Source organism: Euprymna scolopes, chromosome 11 (genome assembly GCF_053919585.1).
Source record: "Euprymna scolopes isolate OS-2025 chromosome 11, ASM5391958v1, whole genome shotgun sequence".
Classification (NCBI taxonomy): Eukaryota; Metazoa; Mollusca; class Cephalopoda; order Sepiida; family Sepiolidae; genus Euprymna; species Euprymna scolopes.
Window position 1 is genome coordinate 124,337,019 of NC_136492.1, and position 27,740 is coordinate 124,364,758.

Sequence of the window (27,740 nt, forward strand, 5' to 3'; positions counted from 1 at the left end):
GACTAGTAGTAGATGCACCAGCCCAGATGTGGCAGCAATACTCCATACATGGGCGAATGGTGGCCTTTTAGTGGGACAGGATACTTTCGGGTGTTAGTAGTTTTCTAGCACGGTAGAGAGAGTCTACCTTTCTTGCAGCGGCCCTGGCAATGCCTTCAATGTAATTGTTCCAACTCATGTTTCCTGTGAACGTTAGGCCAATGAGTTTAAAAGATGGACTCTCAGATAAAGAGTCGTTGGCCATTGCTCTGGGTGGTAGAGAGGGGTTCTTGTAATTATTGAATGAAACTAGTTTAGTCTTGGCAGCATTGAACGCGACCAACCACTTTTGCCCCCATTCCACTACAGATTGGAGGTCTTCCTCTAGTGTTTCTGCCATTTCTTTAAAAATGTGTTCATTCGTCTTCCTGTCGTGTCTGCCATAGAGTGTGGTGTCATCAGCATATATACCCATCTCAGACGCAACGTTGTCGGGGAGGTCTTTTATGAATATCAGGAACAATAGAGGTCCAAGGATAGAACCCTGGGGTACTCCCGCAGTTATATCATATTGTTCAGACGTGCGACCGTCGAGGACTACCTGGAGTTTTTCTCTTATCTAGGAAGGATTTAATTATGTTAAGTATTCTACCAGTGATACCGTATGATCTGATTTTACTGAGGAGACGCTCATGCCATACCCTGTCAAAAGACTTAGATATATCTAGAGCTACCGCTCTGCCTTCCCCCGCTTTGTCCAGTGAATGGTATATACGTTCAGAGATCACAGTGAGGATGTCTGCTGTAGAACGGGCTTGTCTAAATCCATATCATTTGTCAGTCAGTAGTTTTGCATCTGTAAGATGATGGACTAGAGCATGGTTAATTATGGTCTCAAATATTTTGGCAAAAAGTGGGAGGAGGCTACTGGGGTGATAATTTGATGGGTCTGTCCTTTCGCCAGAATTCTTGAATACTGGTACAACAGAAGCAGTTTTCCAACAGCCCGGAAAGCAAGCTTCATTAAGGCATTTATTGTTGAGTTTTGAGAGAACTGGAGCTACTTCGGCTGAGCACTTTTTAATAGCACATCGGGGATAAGATCGGGTCCACATGCTTTTGAGGTGTCAAGGTTTTTTATGATAGCATGCACCTGAGCAGGGGTTGTTTTCAGATCGTCTAGTGTCGCGTCTGTCCGCATAGGAAAGTCAGGTAGGGGGTGGTGTGAAGGGTCCAGTATGGAGTTTGAGGCAAACCGACTGGCAAGCATGTTAGCCTTGTTGGTTGCTGAGGAGACAACCTCGTGATTGTTGGTTTATATATATATATATATATATATATATATATATATATATATATATATATGTATGTGTGTGTGTGTGTATGTGTACACTGTCACCAAAATATATACCAAAGATAGAAATAGAAATGAACTCATTCACTACATAATTCTCCTTTCTATCCCTAACCCTAACCCGACACGAAAAGTTATATTACCCGCCCTACCTGCTTGTTATTTTTTCATAAAATTCATGTGAAAGTAAGTGTGACGACCTATTGTTTTAGTTCAGATATATATATATATCTATATATATATATATATATATATATATATAAAGATTTGTATACACACATATACACACATATATATTAACCATTTATAGGCATTGCGACTAATACGAAACTAAAATTAACTGTAACATCTTTACAAGGTTGTTACGGACATAATATAAATATAGATACCACATTATAAAAAAAGATATGTTTTTACAAACATTCAATCATCGGGAAATAAATGAATTTAGGAACCCAACAGATGGGATTTATTGAAAAAAATTATTGGCTGCATATATGCATAAATATTTCAGAGGAACACCAAATCAAAATAGAACATTTTCAAGCTAGAGAAAGAATCGATATTTAAAAAGGAATTAAAATTATAATAGTTCTATAAGACAATGTGTATCGATAACGCTCTGGAAAAAATGTATGCGTATATTTTGCGAATGTAAACAGTACGGTTTCTTGACATTAGGTGTTGTGAAGAGTAGGCGTAAGGATTGAGAGGGAAATACGAGTTCCTGTTGATAAACATTTGCAATTGAGATGTGTTCGTATTGTCTTATTGGGTTTTATTTATTGGCCTAAGCTGTTGCTTCAATATAAAGTTATAGTATACTTTTTACGTCGTTACTATCGTGGTGTTTTGTTTTTATTTTTGGCGGCGACCTAATTTTTATATTGAAAGTTTTTATTTATTCATTTATCTAGTATTTGTATGCTTATTTTTTTATTGTTTTTACGCTTTGCTTTTTTATCCGTAAATTTGTTTAACGTTTTTAAAGTTTCTCTTTAATAGTATATTTATTTGTTTGATTATTTATAAGATATATGCCCATATACTTTCGATTGTTGTCATTTTTGTTTGTTTTGGTTTGTAATCCTTTCCGTAATACCAGATTTTGTACTCTTCTTTTTTAGAGATATTTTTGTATACAATACATATTCAAAGGTTGTATATTATTCCGAAATTGGAATTCATTCCTGAGATGAGCATCATATATATATATATATATATATATATATATATATATATATATATATATATATATATATATATATATATATATATATATATATGTATATATATATATATATGTATATATATATTAATTTATTTTTGTTTCGGACTACTAGTCTCCTAACTGCATTCTCAGCCATCACTGCCATCCGAAGTTGTTGTCGTCTCACCACATGTTTGGCCAATTAACCTCTGGCACGCTTTGGGTGGGATTGAACCCGCATTTTTCAATGCTCTTCTGGAACTGTAGAGATTCAACGTCTCTATCAACTGCGCCACGGGCCCCGAAGGGCGATCAAGGTTGGATTCTTTGATCTTATATATCCACGTTTATTCATTATCTGATCTTCCACAGTCGGGTCCGTACCGATTGGTGTATATATATATATATATATATATATATATATATATATATATATATATATATATATGTATATATATATATATATATATATATATATATATATATATATATATATATATATATATGTGATTCCTAAATTGGAATTCATTCCTGAGATGAGCATTATATATATATTTATTTTTATTTCGGATTATTAGTCTCATCTTTATTAGTTGTTTTTTTTTCATCTTTTATTGGATTGTTTATTCAAAATGTGGTGAGACGACAACAACTATGGATGGTAGTGATGGCTGAGAATAGAGTTAGGAGATTCGAAGTTCCTATCCGTCGCGGTTACCACCTGACGAAGGCCAGAGGAATTAGTTGCCGGAAACGTTGTGAATAAACAATCCAATAAAAGATGAAAAACAACAACTAATAAAGATGAGATAAATAGTCCGAAATAAAAATAAATTAATATATTCAAAGAAGTTCATATTTATGTGGGCCAAAATAATATTGTTTTTGTTTTCAGTATTCATAAAACAAAAACTATTATAAACGCAAATAGAATGCCCGATCTTGCTACTATATTCCTTTCTTTATATCATCCACGTATGGGAAATAAAATATTAAGCGTTTATTACAAATACGCTTGGTGGCACTTATACAATTGATTTAAGAACACACACACGTATATAAAATACCAATTTGTATAAAGAATTTACAATGGAGTTAAAACATGTCTCTATCATTATTTTCATAGAAAGTTTTAGACTCAACTACAATTTATGGTACTCCCTACGAAAATTTCACAAAACACACTTGACTTATTACAACAATTATAAGAAAGTTTTCCAACTCTCTATCTTTTTCTAAATATCATCGCATACTTTATTAAAGAGTATTTCCCACAATTGTCTGCCGGTTTAACACTGTTCCGGTGACCTGATTACAATATATTAGTCCTCAAATTAAGTCTAAATAAGTTATATGCTGTATAAATAAGGTAAATTCACCTGTTTACACAATTGGCGATTACAATATCTCCACATTAAAAAACAGCCTTGTGCCTAATTTGCTCAGTGGGGAAGCAACTAATTCCAACAGTCCCCTCGCCCTCTCACAGCCTCAAAGCCCTATTAGACCCGGGGGACATGATCAAAGTGTAGTATCTGTTCCGATAGATGCTGCAAGCTATGACTAGGAAAGACCATATGTGGGGGTAACCCCATATATCTGACCTTGGTCATGAAGGGGCAAAACTTCATACCAACAGTTTCTAATCCAGCTCCCATTTCCCACCTCTCAGGAGCTGCCCCCTTTCACTCCCCCTCCCCCTATCTCACCATTAAAAAACGGCCTTGTGCCTAATTTGCCAGTGGGGAAGCAAACAAACCATCACCGCCCCAAAGCCCTCCGGGGACCGGGCGACAAAATAATAGTGTAGTATATGTTCCGACCGATGCTGCAAGCTATGACTAGCAAAGACCAATTGAAGGGGTAACCCCACATATCTGACCTTGGTCACTGTAGGGGCAACACTTTATACCAACAGTTACTTATCCAGCTCCCATTTCCCATATCTCGGGAGCTGGCCCCCTTTCCCCCCCCTCGAATCTTCACATTAAAAACGGACTTGTGCCTAATGTGCTCAGTGGGGAAACAAATAAATGCAACAGCCCCCACCCTCTGGTGTACGGGGGACAATATCAAATTTTAGTATCTGCTCCGACAGATGCTGCAAGCTATGACTAGTAAAGTCATATATGTGGGGGTAACCCCGGATATCTGACCTTGGTCACTGAAGGGGCAACCCTTCGTACCAACAATTACTAATCCAACTCCTATTTCCCACATCTAGGGAACTGGTCCCCCTTCCCCTCCCCCTCCCACTATCTCCACATAAAAAACAGCCTTGTGCCTAATTTGCTCAGTGGGAAGCAAATAATTCCAAGAGTCCCCCGCCCTCTCAGAGCCCCAAAGCCCTATTGGGCCCGGGCGACAAGATCAATGTGTAGTATCTGTTCCGACAGATGCTGCAAGCTATGACTAGCTAGGACCATATGGTGGGGTAATCCCACATATCTGACCTTGGTCACTGTAGGGACAAACCTTCATACCAACAGTTACTAATCCAGCTCCTATTTCCCACCTCTCGGGGGCTACATCCCTTTCCCTCCCCATCCCTACATCTCCACATTGAAAAACGGCCTTGTGCCTACTTTACTCAGTGGGGAAGCAAATCAATCCAACAGTCCCTCCGCCCTCACAGTCCTCCCGCCTCGCTTCGGCGGCACCGGGGACAACATCAAAGTGTAATATCTGTTCCGACAGATGCTGCAAGCTATGACTAGCAAAGACCATATGTTGGGGTAACCGCACATATCTGACCTTAGTCACTGAGGGGCAACCCTTCATACAAATATATACACATCCAGCTCCCATTTCCAACCTCTCGGGAGCTGCCCCCCCCTGACCCTCCCCCTTCACCCTATCTCGACATTAAAAAAACGGCCTTGTTCCTAATTTGCTCAGTGGGGAAGCAAAAAAATTCGAAATCACCCCGCCCTCTGTGCCATGGGGGACAAGATCAAAGTGTATTATCTGCTCCGACAGATGCTGCAAGCTATGACTAGCAAAGACCATATAAGGGGGAAACCCTCATATCTGACCTTGGTCACTGTAGGGGCAACCCTTCATACCAACAGTTACTAATCCAGCTCCAATTTCCCTCCTCTCGGGAGCTGCCCCCCCTTTTCCTCCCCCTATCTCCACATTAAAAAAACAACCTTGTGCATAATTTGCTCAGTGGTGAAGCAAATAACCACCACAGTCCCAAAGCCCTCCGGGGACCGGCGACAAGATCAAAGTGTAGTATCTTTTCCGACAGATACTACAGCTATGACTAGCAAAGACCATATGTGGGGGTAACCTCGCCTATCTGACATTGGTCACTGTAGGGGCAACCCTTCATACCAACACTTACTAATCCAGCTCCCATTTCCAATCTCTCGGGAGCTGGCCCCCTTTCCCTCCCCCGTCCCCCTGTCTCCAAATAAAAAAAAAGCTTTGCGCCTAATTTGCTCAGTGGGGAAGCAAAAAAATCCAACAGCCCCCCCGCCCTCTCACAGCCCCAAAGCCATATTGGGCCCGGGGACCAAGATCAAAGTGTAGTATCTGTCGGAACAGATACTACAAGCTATGATTAGCAAAAGACTATATGTGGGGGTTACCCCGCATATCTGACCTCGGTCACTGAAGGGGGAACCCTTCATGCGAACAGTTACTAATCCAGCTCCCATTTCCCACCTCTCGGGAGCTGGTCCACCCTTTCGCTGCCCCTCCCTCTCTCTCATCATTAAAAAAACAGACCCCCAACGCTTCAACGACACGGGGGACAAGATCAAAGTGTAGTATCTGTTCCGACAGATGCTGCAAGCAAAGACCAGCAAAGACACTATGTGGGGGTAACCCCACATATCTGACCTTGGTCAATGTAGGGGAAACCCTTCATACCAACGGTTACTATCCAGCTCCAATGTCCCACCTCTCGGCAGCTGGTCCCCCTTTTTACCCCCTCCCTCTATCCTCTACATTAAAAACGGCCTTGTGCCTAATTTGCTCAGTCGGGTAGCACATAAATACACAGCCCCTCTCTCTTCGGCGCCACGGGGGACAAGATCAAAGTGCAGTATCTGTTCCTACAGATGCTGCAAGCTTAGACTAGCAAACACCATATGTTGGGGTGACCCCACATATCTGAGCTTGCTCAATGTAGGGATAACCCTACAGACCAATAATTACTTACCAGCTCCCATTTCCCTCCTCTCAGGAGCTGCCACCCTTTACCTCCCCCTCCACATTAAAAAACTGCTCTGTGCCTAATTTGCTCAGTGGGGAAGCAAATAAATACAACAGGCCGAAAGCCCTCCGAGGCCCGGGCGACAAGAGCAAACACGGATGCTGAGCAGCAAAGACCATATGTGGGGGTAACCCTACATATCTTACCTTGGTCAATATAGGGATTACCCTACAGAACAACAGTTACTATCCAGCTCCTATTTCCCAACTCTTGGGAGCAGGCCTTTCCTTCCCTCCCCCCTCTCTCTCTCTCTCTCTCTCTCTCTACATTAAAAAACGGCATTGTGCCTAATTGTCTCAGTGGGGAAGCAACTAAATACAACAGGCCGAAAGCCAGACTCACCCGCGCGCCCTCCCGGGCGCGGGCGACAAATCAAAATGTAGTATATGTTCTGACAGATACTGCAAACAAAGACCAGATGTGGGGGCAACCCCACATACTTGACCTTTAACCATCTTCCATTTCCCACCTCTCGGGAGCTAGTCCCCTTGTTCCCTTCTCCCTCCCTTCACTCCTCACATTAAAAATTGACCTTGTGCCCTATTTGTTCGGTGGGGGAGCAAATCAATACCCACAGGCCGAAAGTCAGTTGTCTGAAGAGAGCTAAGTAACGTTTGTTCAATGGATGCTTCGTTATATCAGACTGTAGCTTTCATTTCTCTCCTCCTAATAAACAGGGAGCGGGTTTTTAAAAACAAACAAACCAATTTATTCCCCTCATTCAAAACTGTCCCGCATAAAATGCTTACTGCTGAATACCTATTGCCGTAACGTCAATCAAACACGCGCACCTGTTTTTTTTTAAACATTACTATTTTCCAACTGCGCGTCTTGAAGGCTTCGTTTGTTTTTCACGGGCACCTGTTTCTTTTCGCGTGTTCGTTTTTTTTTTAACATACCCCGAAAAACAACCGCGTACCGTTCGCTAGTAAGCTTATAATTCTTATACTTTAAATTTCCGTGTGCCTATTAGCGCGTTCTCCGTAAATACGATTATCCCCGTGTACTTACCGCGCCGTTAATCCGTTTTTGATGTTTGCGTCATTTAAATAAGACACTCACCATTTAGATCCAATGGCCACTATATAATTCTAATGCATCCACCCTTTTAATTTTCCCCTATCAGGATTAAGCGCTTAAATACCCCCGGTGTTGTTCCTTGATACAACCTACATCTTTTGTATACTACCTGCCACTCCTGTTATACATGGTTCTCCTCTGTTCTTATTTAATGACACATTACATTTTTATCACTATATTCTTAATAGCTTTCATCTCATTTGTGTGATTTAACTCAGAATTATATATTTTGATACTCTTCCCGTATAACATAGTTTAATATGTTTAACGACCTATCCTTCTATATCCTCTGTATAATTTATCCCCATAAATATACAAATTGTTTTTAACATTTGCTACGCCACCTTCTTACAAGTCGTTCGAAACCAGTATATTTTATTCCCTCTACGTGAATTATTTACAAGATAAACACACATTTTAAATTCTTTCACTTTTCAGTTTTATTTACTCACAATTTTTTAATCAATTTTAACAGTTCTTTAATGCATGGCTAATTTCTCCATACCAGATTAATCTACAATTTATCCGGTTTATCTGTATATAATATTTTTTTATCATACTTCTTTATGAATTTTATTTTTATTTTTATTTAAATTGCTTCGAGTGTCCGCCATTATTTCATACTATCTTTTTTTTACAACGAGTAATTTTTCATTTCATAGTTTGGACTTTGGTAGTCTCCCAAATTCCCTAACCTTGCTTCTTTACTCTATTTTATTTTATCATTAGTACACACATAAACAATCGTGATTGTAAAGTGCCCCCATACTAACACATCTATCAACTCTCTATTTTGTGTTGATGTTTTTTTTTTTATTACATATTCACCCAAACAAGGCACATTGCCACTTTGGTGTAGGGGGCTACTATCAGGGGACACATCTACTGGGTTACTATGAAGGGATTTGGGCAGCGAGATGTTGGTTCACATTGCACTTGAACTCATGCAAGTCAGTACAGTTGGGGAAGCAGTGACCTGGAATGGAATTCCAAAGTCTAGCAGTTCTGGGGAAGAAACTACTGGAGTAGAAAGATCTTTTACATCTAGGGGTCTCTACAGTGTGGGGGTGGAATTTTACAGCTTGTCGGGTTGCTCGAGGGTGTTTACGTCGTGGGGGCACAAGTGATTGCAGTGCATCAGAGCATTCACCATTATAATACTTGTAGAACAGGCAGAGGGATGCAACGTTTCGACGAGGGGACAGAGGCTGAAGCTACGATGCCAGTTCAGGGCCTATCAGATTTGCGACTCTCTTTTGAACCCTGTCAAGGAGCGAGAGACTAGTAGCCGATGCACCAGCCCAAATATGACAGCAATACTCCACACATGGGCGAATAGTGGCCTTGTAGATGTACAAGATACTTTCGGGTGTTAGAAGTTTACTAGCACGTTAGAGAGAGCCCACCTTCCTCGCAGCGGCCCTGGCAATGCTCTCGATGTAATTGTTCCATCTTATGTTTCCTGTGGACTTAAGGACTAGGAGCTTGAGATACATACTCTCAGATAAAGAGTTGTTGGCCATTGCTATAGGTGGTAGAGAAGGTTTCTTGTAATTATTGAATGAAACCAGTTTTGTCTTGGCGGAATTGAACGTGACCATCCATTTTTGCCCCCATTCCACTACTGATTGGAGGTCATCCTCTAGTGTTTCTGCAATTACTTTAGATATATGTTCATTTGTTTTTCTGTTGTGCCTGCTATAGAGTGTGGTGTCATCAGCATATATACCCATCTCAGAGGCAATTTTGTCAGGGAGGTCATTTATAAATATTAGGAACAGCAGAGGTCCAAGGATAGATCCCTGGGGCACTCCCGCATTTATATCATATTGTTTAGATGTACGACCGTCGAGGACAACCTGGATTTTCTCTTATCTAAGAAGGATTTAATTATGTTAAGTATTCTACCAGTGATACCGTATGATCTAATCTTTCTGAGAAGACCCTCATGCCATACCCTGGCAAAAGCCTTGGATATATCTAGAGCTACCGCTCTGCCCTCTCCCGCCTTGTCCAGTGAATTGTATATGAGGTCAGAAGTTACAGTGAGGATGTCTGCCGTGGAACGGGCTTGTCTAAATCCATCTTATTGGTCGGTCAGAAGTTTAGAATATGTAAGGTGCTTGACTAGAGCATGGCTAATTAAGGTCTCAAATATTTAGGAAAAAGTGGGAGGAGGCTAATAGGGAGATAATTTAATGGGGCAGTTCTATCGCCAGAATTCTTGAATACTGGTACCACAGAAGCAGTTTTCTAGCAGCCCGGAAAGCAAAATTCATTAAGGCATTGGTTGTAGAGTTTGGAGAGAACTGGAGCTACGTCGGCTGAGCACTTTTTTAATAGCACAGCTGGGATTAGTTCGGGTCCACATGCTATTGAAGTGTCAAGGTTTTTTATCATAGCATGCACCTGAGCAGGGGTGGTTTTCAGATCGTAAAGCGTGGCATCTGTCCGCTTAGGAAATTCAGGTAGGGGTGGTTTAGAGGGTCCAGTGTGGAGTTTGTAGGCAAACCGACTGTCAAGCATGTTAGCCTTAGATTTTCCAGAAGTCACGAGTTCCTAGTTTTTGTGCTTCGATGCATTTTTAGTGGTTTCCGTAAATTCCCTCTTAGCTGTCGCTATTTCTTTCTTAACGTTACTTCTAGCTTCTATGTACTTCTGTCTGTTTGAACTGGACTTATGTCGGTTAAACCTGCGGAATGCATGCTGCCTTTGGGCAATGGCAATTGCGCAAGTCGAAGTAAACCATTGGGGAGAGTGGGGCTTGCTATAGAATTTCCGCACGGGAACATGCGCTTCGATTGCAGTTTTTAACCATTCGGTGGTCTCGGTTGCACACTGTTCAGCAGGAAGAGAAAAATATTTCCCCATGGGGCGTCTCTGATAAGATCTCTGATTGCTTCCCAGTCAGCCTTTTTATAATATCTCGTTGTTTTGAGCATTGCCTCTTCAGTTTTGGGTGTAGAGTTTAGGGCGAGTTCAACCATTATTACCGCATGATCAGCGTTCCCAAGTGGGTTGTCGGCTTTCGTTACGCAGTCATCAGGAACTGTGGTCAAAAACAGATCTAATAGTGATGCGTGTTGTTTTCCTGATCAGGGAAACGGGTTGGAAAAGTAACAATTTGCGATAGGGAGTGAGATACAGAGTAGCTATAAGTTCTTGGGCGCTAGTGTCGAAGGAGAGTGCTGTGTCTATGCTGTCAGACACTTTGTTTATTATGGTGCAGTCTTGGGTGGAGGGAGAGCGGTAGAGAAAGTAAAAGTAGCTAACGTTGGGTTGCATGATTAGTCTAAAGCATATAAAGGCTTGATCATCCGTTTCTAGGTTTGTTTCTCTAGTCAAGGGAAGGGTGTTACGAATGTAAACTCCAAGTTCGTGAATATGTCTGTCAGAGTCCTTACGGCAGAGTGGGAGATATCCAGGCATGTTAAAGTAGTTAGAGGGGATGGAGGAGTGTAGGGTAGTCTCACTTAGTGCTAAAATATCCGGGGTATTTGTTAGGAGAAATGCTTCAACATCAGCTAAATTAGTTCTAAGCCCACGGATATTTTTGAATGCAAGCCTCAAGGGAGGAGGCAAGTTGGATTTGTTAGACCCTAAGCATGTTTAAGCTTCTTTTTTTATTGTACTGTCATCATTTTTAACGAGTTTCAGTTAAATTAGGGGAAGCCGAGCAGGAGGTTATGCAGAATATCACATGCATCACAAGTAGACCATCAGCTGACCCTCCATTAACTAGGATTGTGGTCTCAGGAAAACCCACCGGGGAAGAGTGCAGGGTCCCTTTTCAATGCGCGCCATGGCACTGCAAACATCCCGATATTATACAACTGTGGAGGGAGCAGCCGCTCTTAGCGCTTCCAAAGAGTTAGGACCCCTGTACTACCAGTCGGAAACAGCAGCCAGTAATTGTCAATCCGGTACCCTCAACCCATCAGAGGAAGGTCAACCCAATCTGATTGCTCAGGCATATATGGTACTCAAGCATTCTCAAGTGCCCAGCTTTAGGGGTGGGGTGTGTCGGGAGTGGGGAAACGGCGTTCATTGCCCTAGACAAGAAACAAGATCTACCAATGGGTGTTTCTGTCGAATCACTGTGATAGTATCTCTGCGCCTGACAAATAGGCAAAGAAGGAGTATGGAAGCTGGGCGATAGGCAGGACCTATCTACTCCTTAAGCAATTTAGGTTTGCAAACCGGTAATTTGTTTGAGTCACCAGCTCTAGGAAGGTTGTCATCCAAGACTGAAGAGGCCTCCCTCCTCTTTGGTTTAGTTTCAGAGTTTTCCTTCTCCTAGACGTATTATCTGGAAAGATCTAATGGGTCCGTCACCACTGAGAGGGTTTGCTCGGCGCCTGGGTCGAATCCAGGTATTTCCGCAACCCCGCGTGGTTAGTTAATGTTATTGGGTTAGTTTATAGAGGTTATATACCTGCAAAATAGTTACACTCCTCAAAGTGAATTAGGGACATTGGTATTTCATTATTACGTGATAAAGGGGTTGAGTAGAGCTCATGCAGTGTAAGCAACTATGATTGTAAGGAGGCTTGTTAGGAGATAATGTGGTTTGAGGCTTTCTCATATATATATATATATATATATATATATATATATATATATATATATATATACATTTTTTGTTATTTTTCTTTATTTTTTTATTTTTTTTTATTCATGTTAGCTTGGGCCTAATATAACTTTAAAGTGTGAGTAGGTGTAAAGAATTGAACTACGAGTTGTGCCCAAACTATATTTTAGATGACAGCAGGGCATGAGATGCGAGTGCAATATAGTACGGATAAAACAGTAAGTTTTGAGTCATGTGTAATTTGGTAAATAGATATATGGGCTGGTTTTAGTAGGTGTGAATAAATTCAATGGTACGAAGTGAGTTTCTATTATTGAGAGATGTTTTCAGCTTTCAAGTAAGAGTTATGGACATTTAGCATAGCAAGGAGCATTGGTTCTGTTCGTATTTGCGTTGCAAAGCTATCTAAGAGGAGACATAGTTGTGTAATGCAGTGCGGTGTGCTTTGCTTCCGAGTACATACTTTGGCTGTTAAATACCATCTGGAATAGGACTGACCTCCAATGCATGTCTAAAGGGTAGAATTGTATAGATGTGTAGTGATGACTAGGCAGTTAGCATGTGAGGGTTAGGGGCTGGAAGTTAAAGATTCCAGTACAAAACGGTGTGAAATGTAGGAGTTAAGTAGCGGTTTGGTGGGGAGGAGCAGATTGTTAGCCTTCAAGAGACAGGGGTTATTAATTTACAAAAAAAACATATCTACATGTGTATTTATATGTTGTTTTTTTTAGAATCACTTTGAGCATGGACGTTTATTTTGTCCAATTCTCCCGCCTGAAAGCTCGTAATCTATTTTTTGCTCTCGCCTGAAATCTCGTTATCTATTTTTTGCTCGTTATCTATTTTTTATTGGATCCGTATATTTTAAAGGATTAGATTCTAATCCCCATAAGAACTAATGATTCCAAGGATTGGATTTTACTCTTACAATTTACTACACAATTATGGTACACGAATCGTTAATTAATACTCCAAATCTGGATAATTATTAAAATGAATCACAGGGATATTTTTTGGAATTTACTGTCATCTTGTAGATATGACTATATATAGATATATACAAACTTACATATAAAACGTTGCTAGGATTCTCGTTTCATTTTATCTGAAAACATAGATGTATCATTATTTTTTTTCGACTGTTTTAAAAAATGAGCTAGCCATAAAAATTGGTACATTTATACTTTTGAAAAAGTAATTATTAATGTCTAATTAAATTACATAAATTCGTCTTTTTTCTCATTTTGCTAGTTATTTTTCTATTCGGTGCGCGGTCTTTCTTAACAGGGAGGTAATAGAGTATGACGCCCAGTGGATGCTGTTCAGCTATAATGCCTAGTGCTTTCAATCCGTACTTCCTACCATTATATGGAAAATATTACAAGAAAAAAACCCAGTCTGTGTAATCCAAGGCAGCTGATCAGCGGCTTGGTTCACACCAGTTTTGGCAAATAACAAATAGCGTCCTGAACAGAAGTGTGCGCTCTATCTCAACCATTATTAATGGACAAGAGGTCATCTGGTCAGCGTCAGACAAGCCACCACTATTTGCAAAGAACTTTGCAGCTAATTCTACCCTATGCGACGACGGCCATCAACTCCTCATATTTCCTCCTATAACACAGAACAAGCTAGGTAACATAAAATATCCCTGCATGACGTCGCCAAGCTAATCAAGAACCTAGATTCCAGTAAAGCAACTGGCCCTGACGGAATCCCAATTAAAGTGTTAAAAAAGCTTCAAACAAAACTTGCTCCAATACTTACGAAACTATTCAAGCGCTGCCTTAAGAAGAAGTGCTTTCCGACTCCTTGGAAGACCTCATCAGTTTGCCCTGTATTTAAGAATTCAGGTGATAAGTCATCTCTCTCTCTCTCTCAGTACAGACCAATAAGTCGCCTGTGTGTTATCAGTAAGTTGCTGGAATCCATATTAAATAGAGTAATAGTCAACCACCTCAGCAGGAAGAACCTTCTTAGTGACACACAATACGGTTTTCGCTCTGCAAGATCTACCGAAGTTGTGCTGCGGTTATATCCCACAGGATTAGTAAATCTCTTGACAAAGGATTCCGTTCTAGGGCAATTGCTCTTGACATATCAAAGGCCTTCGACAAGGTATGCCAGAAGGGTCTACTTCACAGGATTTCCAGCTACTGTATAACTGGAAATGTTTTCTCAATCATTAAATAATTTCTCTCCGATAGGCTCATAAGAGTAGTGGTAGGTGGACAAAAATCGAAGGCCTGCAATATAAATGCTGGAGTCCCTCAGGGGTCAATCCTGGGCCCAACTCCCTTCCTGATCTACATCAATCACCTCCCTAAACACATACTTAAATCATTCGTTCACATCTATGCTGATGACACGACCATCTACGGCAACACATCAAAGACTGTAAATGACAAAGTTCTCTCTGATTCTCTCTCCTCTGATCTCGAGCGCGTGGTTCAGCGGGGGAAGATGTGGCTGGTTACCTTTAATGCATCTAAAGCCAAACTCCTCTCCTTACATCATAAACGCTCTGATCCCCATCTGGCATCAATTGTGATGGATGGCTCTCGTCTGGGAGAAGCCCCGTGTTTTGACAAGCTTCTGGGTTTGACCTTTACCCCTGATCTGAAATGGAACACTCACATCAAGTCTGCTGCCAAGGTCGCTGAAAAGATGGTGGGATGCTTCTACCGCTCCAGAAGATATTTAACTACTGATGCAATTCTCTATCTCTATAAAAGCCAAGTACGTCAAAGGATGGAATTCTGTTGCCATATCTGGACAGGAACTGCGAAAAACAGCCTATCCTGCCTTGACAGAGTACAAAATAGACTTCGTGGCTTAGTGGGGGTGCCGTTTTCTCTACCCATAAACCTCTCTCCCACAGAAGAGACGTTGCGAGCCTATCCTTGTTTTATCGTTATTTCCATGGCAGGTGTACGTCTGAACTCCAATCTCTAGTCCCCCCCTCGCCAATCTTTCACGAAAAACACCCTTCTAACTGAATCCACTGCGAAACATTTCCCCCACTCTATATATGTGCCTAAATCAAAACGCTGATTCCATAAAATAAGCTTTTTTCTTAGAACTGCACGCCTGTGGAACTCTGTTCCGTCTGCCAGCTTCCCACGGGACTACAACTTGTATGTCTTCAAGTCCAACGTTAACAATTTCCTAATGAACCGCCCCCTTAAGTAAACACTTCATCAAATCTCCACACTAACGTAATGTACTTGTAATAACCCTTATTCCTGAGTGCCTTCCGGGCTTTGATAAGTGGTCATCACTGTGTAAAAAAAAGAAAAAATAGACGAACTTCATCGAGTTTAATGAAACATGTATCAATAAGTAATTAACCATATATGACTTTTTTTTTTACCTTTTTTCCTGTGAGGACAGAACCCAGTTTTAAAAATCCATGGAATACATTTATTTTAATATTATTGGTTTTGAGTAAGATACTGCAAATTTAATTCTACAATACCTTGACTTGTTCTCCTTTATATATACAATATATATATATATATATATATATATATATATATATATATATATATATATATATATATATATATATATATATATATATATATATATGTATATATATGTATATATATATAAAATATATATATATATACAATATATACATATACAATATATATATACAATATATATATATATGTATATATACAATATATATATACAATATATATAATATATATATACAATATATATATAATATATATATATACAATATATATACAATATATATATACAATATATATATATAATTTATATATACAGTATACATGTACAATATATATATATATACAATATATATACAGTATATATATACAACATATATATATACAATATATATATACAATACATATATATACAATATATGTATATATATACAATATATATTTACAATATATATATATATATATATACAATATATATATACAATATATATACAATATATATATATATATACAATATATATATACAATATATATACACAATATATATACACAATATATATATAAAAAATATCAATACAATATATATATATACAATATATATATATACAATTTATATATATATACAATATATATACCATATATATACACACAATATATATATATATATATATATATATATATATATATACATATACAATGTGTGTGTAGGCGTGTGTGTATATAATTGTAGAAAAATATTTATGAATATTACAAGATTTTCATAAAAATAGTGTCATTGATTGTTCACCATACGCTCAATAATGGTGTTTACTATCAAAACGGACACCGTCTTTTGACAATATTAATATGAGCCAAATAATCTTCCTAATCAATTTCTTGTTATATCTTAATAACATTGGCCTGTATTGAAAAGAATCACTTGCCGCTCTTTTTATTGTCGAGTGTAAAAAATGGGGAATCAATAGCATTAAATATTCATTATGATCTTCTCGAGTTACAGATTTACTGTTAAATAAAATTTTATCCACAACTGATAGCGAAGTGGCAAATACAAAGAGTAAAACAAAATATTTGAAGTACTTTTTAAATTAACCCACATTATTTTCAAATTATTTATTACATTGCAATTCATGTGATGAATAATATATACATGAGTATGTATGTATATATATATATATATATTTATATATATATATATATATATAAAACAGCAAAGAATCGATTTAAATAACTGATTACACTATATTAAACGTTTATTCGATTCAGAATTATATATATATATATGTATATATATAAATATATATACAACCCCCCACATATATATATATACATATATATATACATATATACAGGTATATGTATATATATATATATATATATATATATATATATATGTATGTATATATATATATATATATATATATATATATATACAGGTATATGTATATATATACATATATATATATATATATATATATATATATATATATATAATTCTGAATCGGATGACACGTGCAAGTATAGTGTAACTAGTAAATAAAATTTACTGATTCGAGTGCAATGACCGTACATTCTGCATTTAGCTTATTATTAATCCAATTTTGGGTCTAAACATTTAAAATTTTACATAAACGGTATACCGATTTTTAACAAGCTTTGTAATCCCTTTTTTGGCGAAAATGTTCCTGCAAAGAGGTCTGGATGTAAAGAGTTTACCTTTGCAAATACTACCCAACCCCACCCTTACTTTTGGATCTACGCACTTAAAATTTAAGATATAGACTACTTGCATATGGGCCAGATATTATAATTTTATTTGCGTCGATAACAATAAATGCTAAGAGGACAAACTTAGGGTTTAATACATGAGAATTTGATCGCTTCTCTCTGCTAACTTTTCTCTGTGGAATTTAGGGAAGACTTTTATATAGAAAGGCGTTACTATACATATGAACATATATTTGGTATAAATTCATTAACAGTACATAGGGGTCCCGCAAAGCCGGACTTAACTGCTAATATATATATATATATATATATATATATATATATATATATATATATATATATATATATATATATATAAGGTGATTTATTACTATGCATTGTGTACTATTTTGATCGAGGTTTAGAAGAGTGTAGGGTAATTTAAGGAATCGAATGATAAAAATTCTAAACGCGTAAGGTTTTATAGATTAAAAGAAATATTAAATAACCTAGAAAATCATGCATTAAAAAAAAAGAAACGTTTTCTCATAAGAATCGCAATAAAGTTATTGACTTTTCTGTCATTCTTTTTTACATCCGCAATATTTTATTCAATTACGTAGCGTATTTATTCTGCATGTATTTTGATGTGTGTATGTCTGTGCATCTTCGTTAGTGCATCTATATATGTGTGTGGGTGAGCTGCCGTTTTTGATTCTGAATATTTTTTTCTTCCCTTTGCTTTCTCTACATCAGTTTTTTCAACCTCGTCAACTTAGTATATCATACTTCAATTTCTTTTCACAAACTTTTATTTTTTCACAGAAGTATTGCCTTTATTATATCAATCATTAATTTAATAATTGAAATAAGTCAATCATATACTATAATTCTGCCGGTAAAAATATTAACAATATTTAGTTAATCAAATTCCCTAAGAAACTCTGACGACTTTCAATCTTTATTAAATGTAATTTCGCTTATATTTTTTTATATCATATTAATTCTGTTATATTTGCAGCATCACCTTATCCTCCGTATTTTTCTGCGTGTATTTTTCAAATATATATGTGTATGCTCTTGCTCTGTTATACTATATTATGAATGAGATTTCTAGGTATAGCTTAGGTAAAACAAGTAGAAATATTTTATTCAGCGTGCGTTCAGTAATGACAGAATATATTTTTATTTCATGATCAGAAATCTATTCTTACCTGCCATTTTCAAATTTGATGTGTTATCTTTGCCTAATATGCCCTGCATATAATTTGTTTCAATACTTTATGAACCAATGTTCGTCATCAAACTAGCGAAGACATTCTATAAATCATGATAGTCATTTTTAATTGTTTGTATTTACAAGTATGTTTAATTTCGACAATACTCATTAGTAAACATTTCAAATTAAGTCCTATGATGGTTTTTACGTAAGGATGCCCAGAATGCTTTCAATACATCCTGGAGGAGTCATTCAGCAAAATAAGAGATTTATGGTTACCTACAACAGCTATCAGAGAGTGTACAGAATAGAAGAATGAAGAATAACCGGTTACTGCATTTGTGACAATAAAACGAGCAAGCTAGTACATTGGAAACCAAAATATTAACACACAAACTGTTGTTGTAGAAGAAAAGACAATATCGACAACCTGCTACAGGAAATAAGATTTGGAAACTATTCGGGGCCTGCAAAGATAAGGAACTGAAGAAGTCGTGCAGGTTGGTTTTACATCCTCCTAAAAGACAGCGCGGAAGTGAGATAATGATAAAGAAAGTCAGAATATATATATATATATATATATATATATATATATATATATATATATATATATATATATATATATATATATATATATCAATTAGACAGGTATAAACCTCTCAGAAGATTCACACATTTAAATTCTAAAATGTGTTCACAAATATGCCAACCTAGCTATGAATGAAACAACTCAACAAACACATCTGACAATCCGAATTTGTTCCATGAGTGTATTGTTTTTAATGTTTATTTCATTTTAAATACGCCACTCATATTTGTTGTAGGAAAACTTACGCAATCGGTTATATATATATATATATATATATATATATATATATATATATATATATATATATTTATGTATATATGTATATATATATTCGTATTATATATATACACACATATATATATATATAGGTGTGTGTATGTGTGTGTGTGTGTGTGTGTGTGTGTGCACTAGTGTAGGTTTGACCGCGGTTTTAAAGGCGTGTGCGTTTGGTAGTGGTAAAATGAATAAAAAAAATAAATAATGTTAAAATTATTTTTTTTTTAAATCGTGAAAAAACAAAAACAATTAAGAAAATGCGCACGATGCAATACAAACGGTCCGGCAATGTCCAGATGTTTGAAAATCCCAAAAAAGATCGAGGGGTGGGTCTCGAACTCGAATCATTGAGGCGAAAGCCCAAATAAAAAAGTGATGAAATAACTACAATTTGAATTAGTGAAATATCAATTCCGCAGTGAAGTTTGTGTTGGTTAAGTTTCAGTATACCCACATCACACTCGCATTCTAAATGATTTTTTTTTGTATTCTCGAATTGTAAATGAGTTCATTTGTTTTAATTTTAATTTAATTGTAATGCAAGTGAATTAACGATATCCTTGCGCTGTAGGAATAAATATTAAAGAGTGAATTTTTGTGTAAAAGTAAATTTTGAGTTGAAAGCACTAATAAATAAAGGTCATAGTTAGAGTTCACGGTTAGAGTCGTTAAAACCGGACGTAAAACACCTGTTAGCCTGCAGGTTACTTCTTACACTAACTAAAACACGCAAAACAAAACAGTAATAAAAATTGAGTGTTCGCGTTTTTTTTTTCATTTTATTATGGGAAAATACAAACCATGAATCAGGGGAAAAGATATTAAAAAAAAAAAATACGGCATGAATAACCTTGTACGATTCCAAAGCGGTGTTTCCTCGTACTGTTCCTTTTGTATGCATCCGCGGAAGTGTAAAAAGGGAGCGATGAAAGGAGGAATCTAATAAAGAGAAAAGATGTTGCAACAATCATTGAATATAACCGATTTGGCAGTGGGCATTCACCGGAAAAAACATCAGAATGTACCATTGCGTAGAAAATGTAGATGTAATAGGCGTATAGCCCACCTCCGATTATGTGCTACAGTTTATATGCATTACATTTGCATGTTGTGACATCTTTTCAATTCTATTAAGGTGAAAGTCAAGGGGGGAAATGAGTTAATTTTATTTATATAGGGAATAGATAAGATGCCTTAATAAGAACTATTTTATTTTAGATCAAATACTATATGACATGCACAGGAAAAATGTTTTTATAGGGGAATTCCATTTACACCTCAACTATATAAATTACTCGAACGTAACATTTACACATTCGGACATGTTCTATTGTATATTATTGAACACGAATTATTAAAACTATTCTTGGTCATTTCACATTTGTAAAAATAAACGCAAAGTTTACTGTTTAGAAACACCATGGTAATCAAGAATTCTTCTACATAACCAAGTTTTATTCTCACGCAAGTTCACTAACAGTAATGTCTATCAAAATTTATAAATATTTGTGAATCGATATAATATATTAAGAATACTATGAATCTATATGTTGGTAAATATTGATAAGCAAGACAATCACAAAAACGATAATCATTGCATTAAAGCAGGATTAAATGTATTTTCAAGGTGGTGATATTACGGTTTTGCTTTTTACTTTTTCTTTCCAGTATGTATATTTTTAAGACAAAATACATTTTCCCTGTAACATAGACATATTTTTATCAATGTTATATTAATCAACAGTTATAATTGTACCCAAAAGGAACTTAATATTGTTAAATGTGCAATTAATTCATTGCTATTTCTATGGAAAATATAAATGTGATTGCAAAATGAGTAGTATCACAGGATGAATTAATAAATATCTGTAGTTTAATAATATCTGCCGTGATATCTAAATTCTTATGTTTTATACAGGCAATAGGACACAACGTAAATATTTTCCCCTACAAATGTTGACCCATGTACGGATGATTCGTTTAATTAGAATATAATTATTATTTTCTGTTGAATGTTCCTGAAATGTCAAGCAATAGTACGTTTTTGTCTTTTTTTCGCGCGTCGTTTTGTTTGATTTATTGCCAGGATTTATTAACACTACGACATATCGATTTTGGTCGTCTGTTCACAATGAATTATATCCTAATATATGGAGATAATTATCACATACTAAGCATAAGAACACGTTACGCGTTAAGCCTAAGAAATATTTTATGGTGTATAGAAATACTTGCAAATTATAAAATAATATATTAGTGAAAAAAACACTATGTTTAGCTATGTTAGTTTATCTAGAATAATGCTACTTACTAGCTTGTATATCAAGCGATTACCAGCTAGGGTTGTACTAAACCATTATATATCTACTACTATTATAATAGTGAGTTTGTAATTATCTCATCGTTTCATACCGTATGAAGTAACAACGATGTATTTATATTATGCTATCTTTTTAGTGAGTAATTTATAAAATAGATAAGAATGGAAGTCCAGTATTTCTTTGCTTTTATATTCGTTAATTTATTTTTGTGTTATATTTCATAACTATATAATAAGTTTCGTACAATATATGTATATATATATATATATATATATATATATATATATATATGTGTGTGTGTGTGTGTGTGTGTGTGTGTGTGTGTGTTTTATTTTTCTCATATTTAGATTTGGGCAAACTTACTAACATTATATTAAAACGTAAATTATATAAAAGTGACCGTTATTTAACATTCGATAGATTTGAACACATATAGAATTATGTATAAGTCTCTCGCCCCTTATGAAAAGCCAGTTCGAAACATTCTAGTCACTCAAAGCTACAAGTATATCTGAAAAGCTAATTAAATGTCCCCAAATTTTATAATGGATTAAACAATATGCCGTGCATATGTATCTATGCAGTTCTAATGTAAGACTATTTAATATCCGGACTAGAAAATTAACACAAACTGCGCGTTTATTAAATAATGCCTTATAAATCAATGCTCCCGGGGTAACGCGTGAAACTAGATAAAACAACTGTTATATATATATATATATATATATATATATATATATATATATATATATATATATATATATATATATATATTCGATTTTATACGATACCCATATTTTCAAATCCATCTTACGACAAAGAATGTTATATATACACGTGCCCTTATATACGTTTTGGTCTAGTTTACAGATTTACACTAATAAGTAATATATACGGTTAGGTGTCTGATATTATTTCGCGCTGAATACATGACTAGTATTTTAACAACCACTTACATAATGTCTATAAAGTTAGAAGCAAGAGCATTATAAACAGTTTCATAAACAAACAATAAAGAAAATATATAAACAAAACCACATACAAAATGAAAAAAATAAATTTAGTGTAATTAACTGTAAAACAGAGACTAAAAATAAACATACACCAGAAAATAACGCATAGAAACACGAATTTTAAATTTTAAAACAAAGAAACAATCGATTATAGAAACACATCAGATGAAAAAATCAGTGATATGCCGCAAATAATCATTGAAATATAAAATGATAATGACTTGTTCTGATTAATATATTTAACTTACGAGCAATAAAATAGATCATGAATGTAGGATAAGAAAACTTTCAAACTTATGTTGATACATACTGCTGCAAATTGTGCAAAGAATTTACTGCAACTGTTTGGGCGAAGTTTATATTGGATATATAAGTTGTGTGAGAAAGGGAAGACATCAATTAAAAGTTTGTTCTGTATTAAAAATGTCAAACATCGAATGTAGAGATGTGTATTGTTAGCAGATTTAGACTCAGCAATTTCGAGACTTTTTTTTTAAATAAGTAATGGAGTATTAGTTATTAACTTTTATTAATTAAAATGACATCTTTTATTTTATTACTCTTATGTATTCGTAATGCTCTGCGGGTTTTTTACGTTTGTTAACTGGAAATTTAAACACAGCAAATAAGTTGAGACAAAATAAACAAAAACAGTATTAGCAAATTAAAAGATTTAAATATTGGTCAGCATATGGTCTAAATATAATAGTAATAAAAGAATACGTAAAGTAGTTTATAATTTTAGTGTAGTTAATACATGGGTTGGTGTATGAAATCGTTTTGTGTATGTGTTTCTGCTGTCAGGGTGTCTGCATTTTATACGTATAGATACATCGGATTGAAATGTAATTGGTCAGCTTAACACCTAAAAGTCCATATATTTCCCGTTTGGTTTTGAGTTCACAATCAGGTTGCGGTTACCAATTTTTAGGAAACTATTGTTGTGATTACCAAATTTTAGGATTACATAGGAATAAACACCGCGTTAAACGTAGACTTTTATGATTTTAAACGGATACATTAGTGTGTGTAACGTGTAAATCAAACACAGAAAAATGTCGAATAAAAAGCCTCAATACGCTACAAATTTATGGGGTTAATGTAGCAGGCTTGATGACATATAAATTTAAAGCTCATAATAAAGCGCAAAGGAATATGAAGGTTTAGTTAAAGCTGTACCAGTATCTGGTATAAACTGTAGACTATAAATGTGCCTCGTATTTCACAGTTGAGTGAAATCCTCAGAAGATATGTGCGTTTTTTCTGCGATTCAGATACATAAATACGTGTAGCATGTTTTAGATAGTTTACAAAAGTAGTGGTAATCTGGGTGTATTCCTTATGTAAAGTGTGCATGAACAATAGTGAGGGAAGATCAATCTGCTGCAAGAAATATGCGGAGTTTATACTTACTCGAATCATGAGAGCACGAGATTCAGAAAAGCCATACAAACGATATATAGCTGATAGATGCAATGAGGCGAACTAGGGCTTCTGGTTGCACATGCTAAATAGATGTTTTAGAGAACACTCACATCGGATGCATGCGATAATACTGAAAAATAAATTAAAACCCTTAGAAAATAAGGTCAGCCAAGGAGTGATGAATGACAGAAAGACAAATAATAAAGGTGGCACATCTTCTATTCTTAGCCCCAGAGTGTATAAAAATCTGTATATATTCCAGTTATGAATCATATGTAAGGGGGGTAATAGAAAACATGTACGAACTGCGTGGAAAATTTCATACATTTGAATAAAATAATGAATATTTTCTTTCGAAAAAAGACGTATATTAATATCTCGGAAAGATGTGGCCTACTAAATTAAGGCGTAGTTTGGCTAGTGTACCTGTTATACCATTCAATAAACACAACAGGGAAGTTCAATTAAAAGAGGATCCTGTATAAACCAGATGTGAATGTCAATTAAAGTAAACATATATATATAGGATGTGGTTGTCGTCCGATAAACCAATTATGGTTTTAAACTATATATATATATATATATATATATATATATATATATATATATATATATATATATATATATATATATATATATATTATATAAATGTGTACGAGAGAGTCACGTTGAAACACCGGTTCCCGCTGGATAACTGAAGTTAATCAACGTAAACCTAGTCAATGCTAAATGGGTGCCAATTTGAGACTTCTAGGTGATGTATGTGCTCTCCGCTTATTGTTTCCAGTCGCCCTAGACTTCTCGTTGCTACTGAACTAAACAGTGCCAATTACGGGGAGATGAAGTGTACGATTGCGCAACCCGTGCCTCACAATTTCACGCGCAACTGCCCCTAGAGAGCATATCTATTGTCTTTCGAGACTGAATATATACATGCATACAGACATATATACTTTACATTTAGAGGTATAATCACTTAAAAACAATGGTGAGCACTCTGAGAGGAAATTAGTTGGCAACCATGAAAATTACAGCTATGTGTGAAGTATAGTTTCGTGTTTATGAGTTTATACATATATACTCTCACCTTGTGTACAGGACGAACCTTGAGAGAAGAGAAACGTTAGGCAACAATTATACCAACAGGCAACATATATACGACCCAGACACATAGGGAAGGCGATCAATTATATATAATGATATACAACATATACTTCCTTAACACTCATTCCCATGAACAATAAGTTCGTAACACACAGGATGAACTCAAATGATTACTTAGAAGGATTAATAACATATAGCAATGAAGTGTACTGCTACTAAATGTATTTGACAAAATTATATTATATAATAAAAGAATAATGTTGTATGAAAAAATAATAATATTATATAATAAAATAATAATATTATATAATAAAAATAATATTATATGATATAACAATGGTATTATATTTGATTTATTTGTCAAGAATAATATTTAATATCTCGGAGATTAGCATTGTTTTTAATTAATTGATATACAGATACACACATTTACACACAGAGATAGTGTTGCCATGGTTAAAATTAGTCTTTTAAAATGGGCTATGATTTGTGGAAATATAAACGATTAAATCCGAGTGTGTGTGTAAAGAGATAGGTAAACATTTTACGATCCTGTATAAAGTCGTTCGAATTTGTTCTACCAGAAACTTGAACACAAATTGAATATTATCAAATCTATTTTTTATTTTCAATTGCTATCCAGGGAATTGAATTATTATATGAATTATAAAAAAAATAGAAATACAAGTGTCCGGTCTGCTTAAGATTAACTTGGATATGATTTGCTCCTCAATGCTTGGTCAGACGTATTATAAGGTATGTAACAAATTATTTCGCGTTTGTCGTATTACGGATCCTTTGCGGTGTAAGGTCTGCACCCCCCATGTCATGGAGGACGGTTTACTACAAATCACACCAAGTAATGTTATTTTTCAATTTAATTGCCAGTTCGCATGGACCCATGTGAGTAGAACCCTTTTAAAATTTCAGACACGTAACAACCAATATATACTGGCAGAAATAATACGAGACACTTCTATCTTGGAGTCTGAAATTGACCAAGATCTAATTGAAAATTAAACTTTTGTGAATGACTATAAAATCGACTCTTTCAAATTTTCGATGGACTGAATCTTTAAATCATTTAAAGATTTTGGTGTCAGTCTCAATTATTTAAAGCAAGCCGTGCTTTTGCCGACACAAAGACTTCGAATTAGCCTTTTCTTATCCTGTTTTATTTACTCGTCTCCGAGTATTTGTTAAAGCGTATAAATTTAATTGTTTTCTTTTGTAATCTTTTTATATCCCAGAATTAACTCCAGATCGGATAGTTTGGGGAAAGGACCACGAGGTTGATCTGTACATTATTTTAAAAGCAGTGTAAATATGCAGTTATATACTATCTAGTTTAAACGTTATGTTGTACATAATTAAAATTTAATCCAATTGAGCGATCTCATCGTTTTATACAATCAGCAATTCCTTTCTATATCAAGTACATTCGCTATAATTGAACATAATTCCGATAATTCATTAACTCCTTTAAATGATACATTTAAACAATTGAAACACTACTATGTGTGACTATTTGAAAGAAAGAAATTATCTCATAATAATATAGGTAAATGTATTCATTTATGGAAAATTACAAGAGATATTAATTAAGCTACTGTAATTAGTTAATGCTTCCATTGCTAATTCGTATACACTTGCACATTAAAAATCGACGTAATTTTCGAAGTTCCTATTGGTTTATGTGCATAACAGTTAGAAAAATTGTTTTCCATTTATTAATACATACCTGTATATATAAATATAAATATATATATATATATATATATATATATATATATATATATATATATATATATATATATATATATATATATATTACAATGTATCTTTACGTTACGATGCAATGTCTTTGTTCATCATATCACTTGACTGTAAACCGTGCACATATTCTTAGAAGGGCAATGATAACCCCATGGATAGACGTGTGAAAAGACAGTGAAATACGAAGAATAGACTCTTTAAAAATCGACAAATTAGAGACAATAGAATCAAAGCTAAAAATACGACCAGCTGTTAAATTGGACACAGAATTCAACGGCTTTGAAAGCGGTCATAGAAACAACGTATTTTCTCATCAATGGTTTCCATTAATTGTTTGCAGTTTCACAATCAATTGTTTTCATTGATTTGAATTTTCTATTTTCGATCGATTT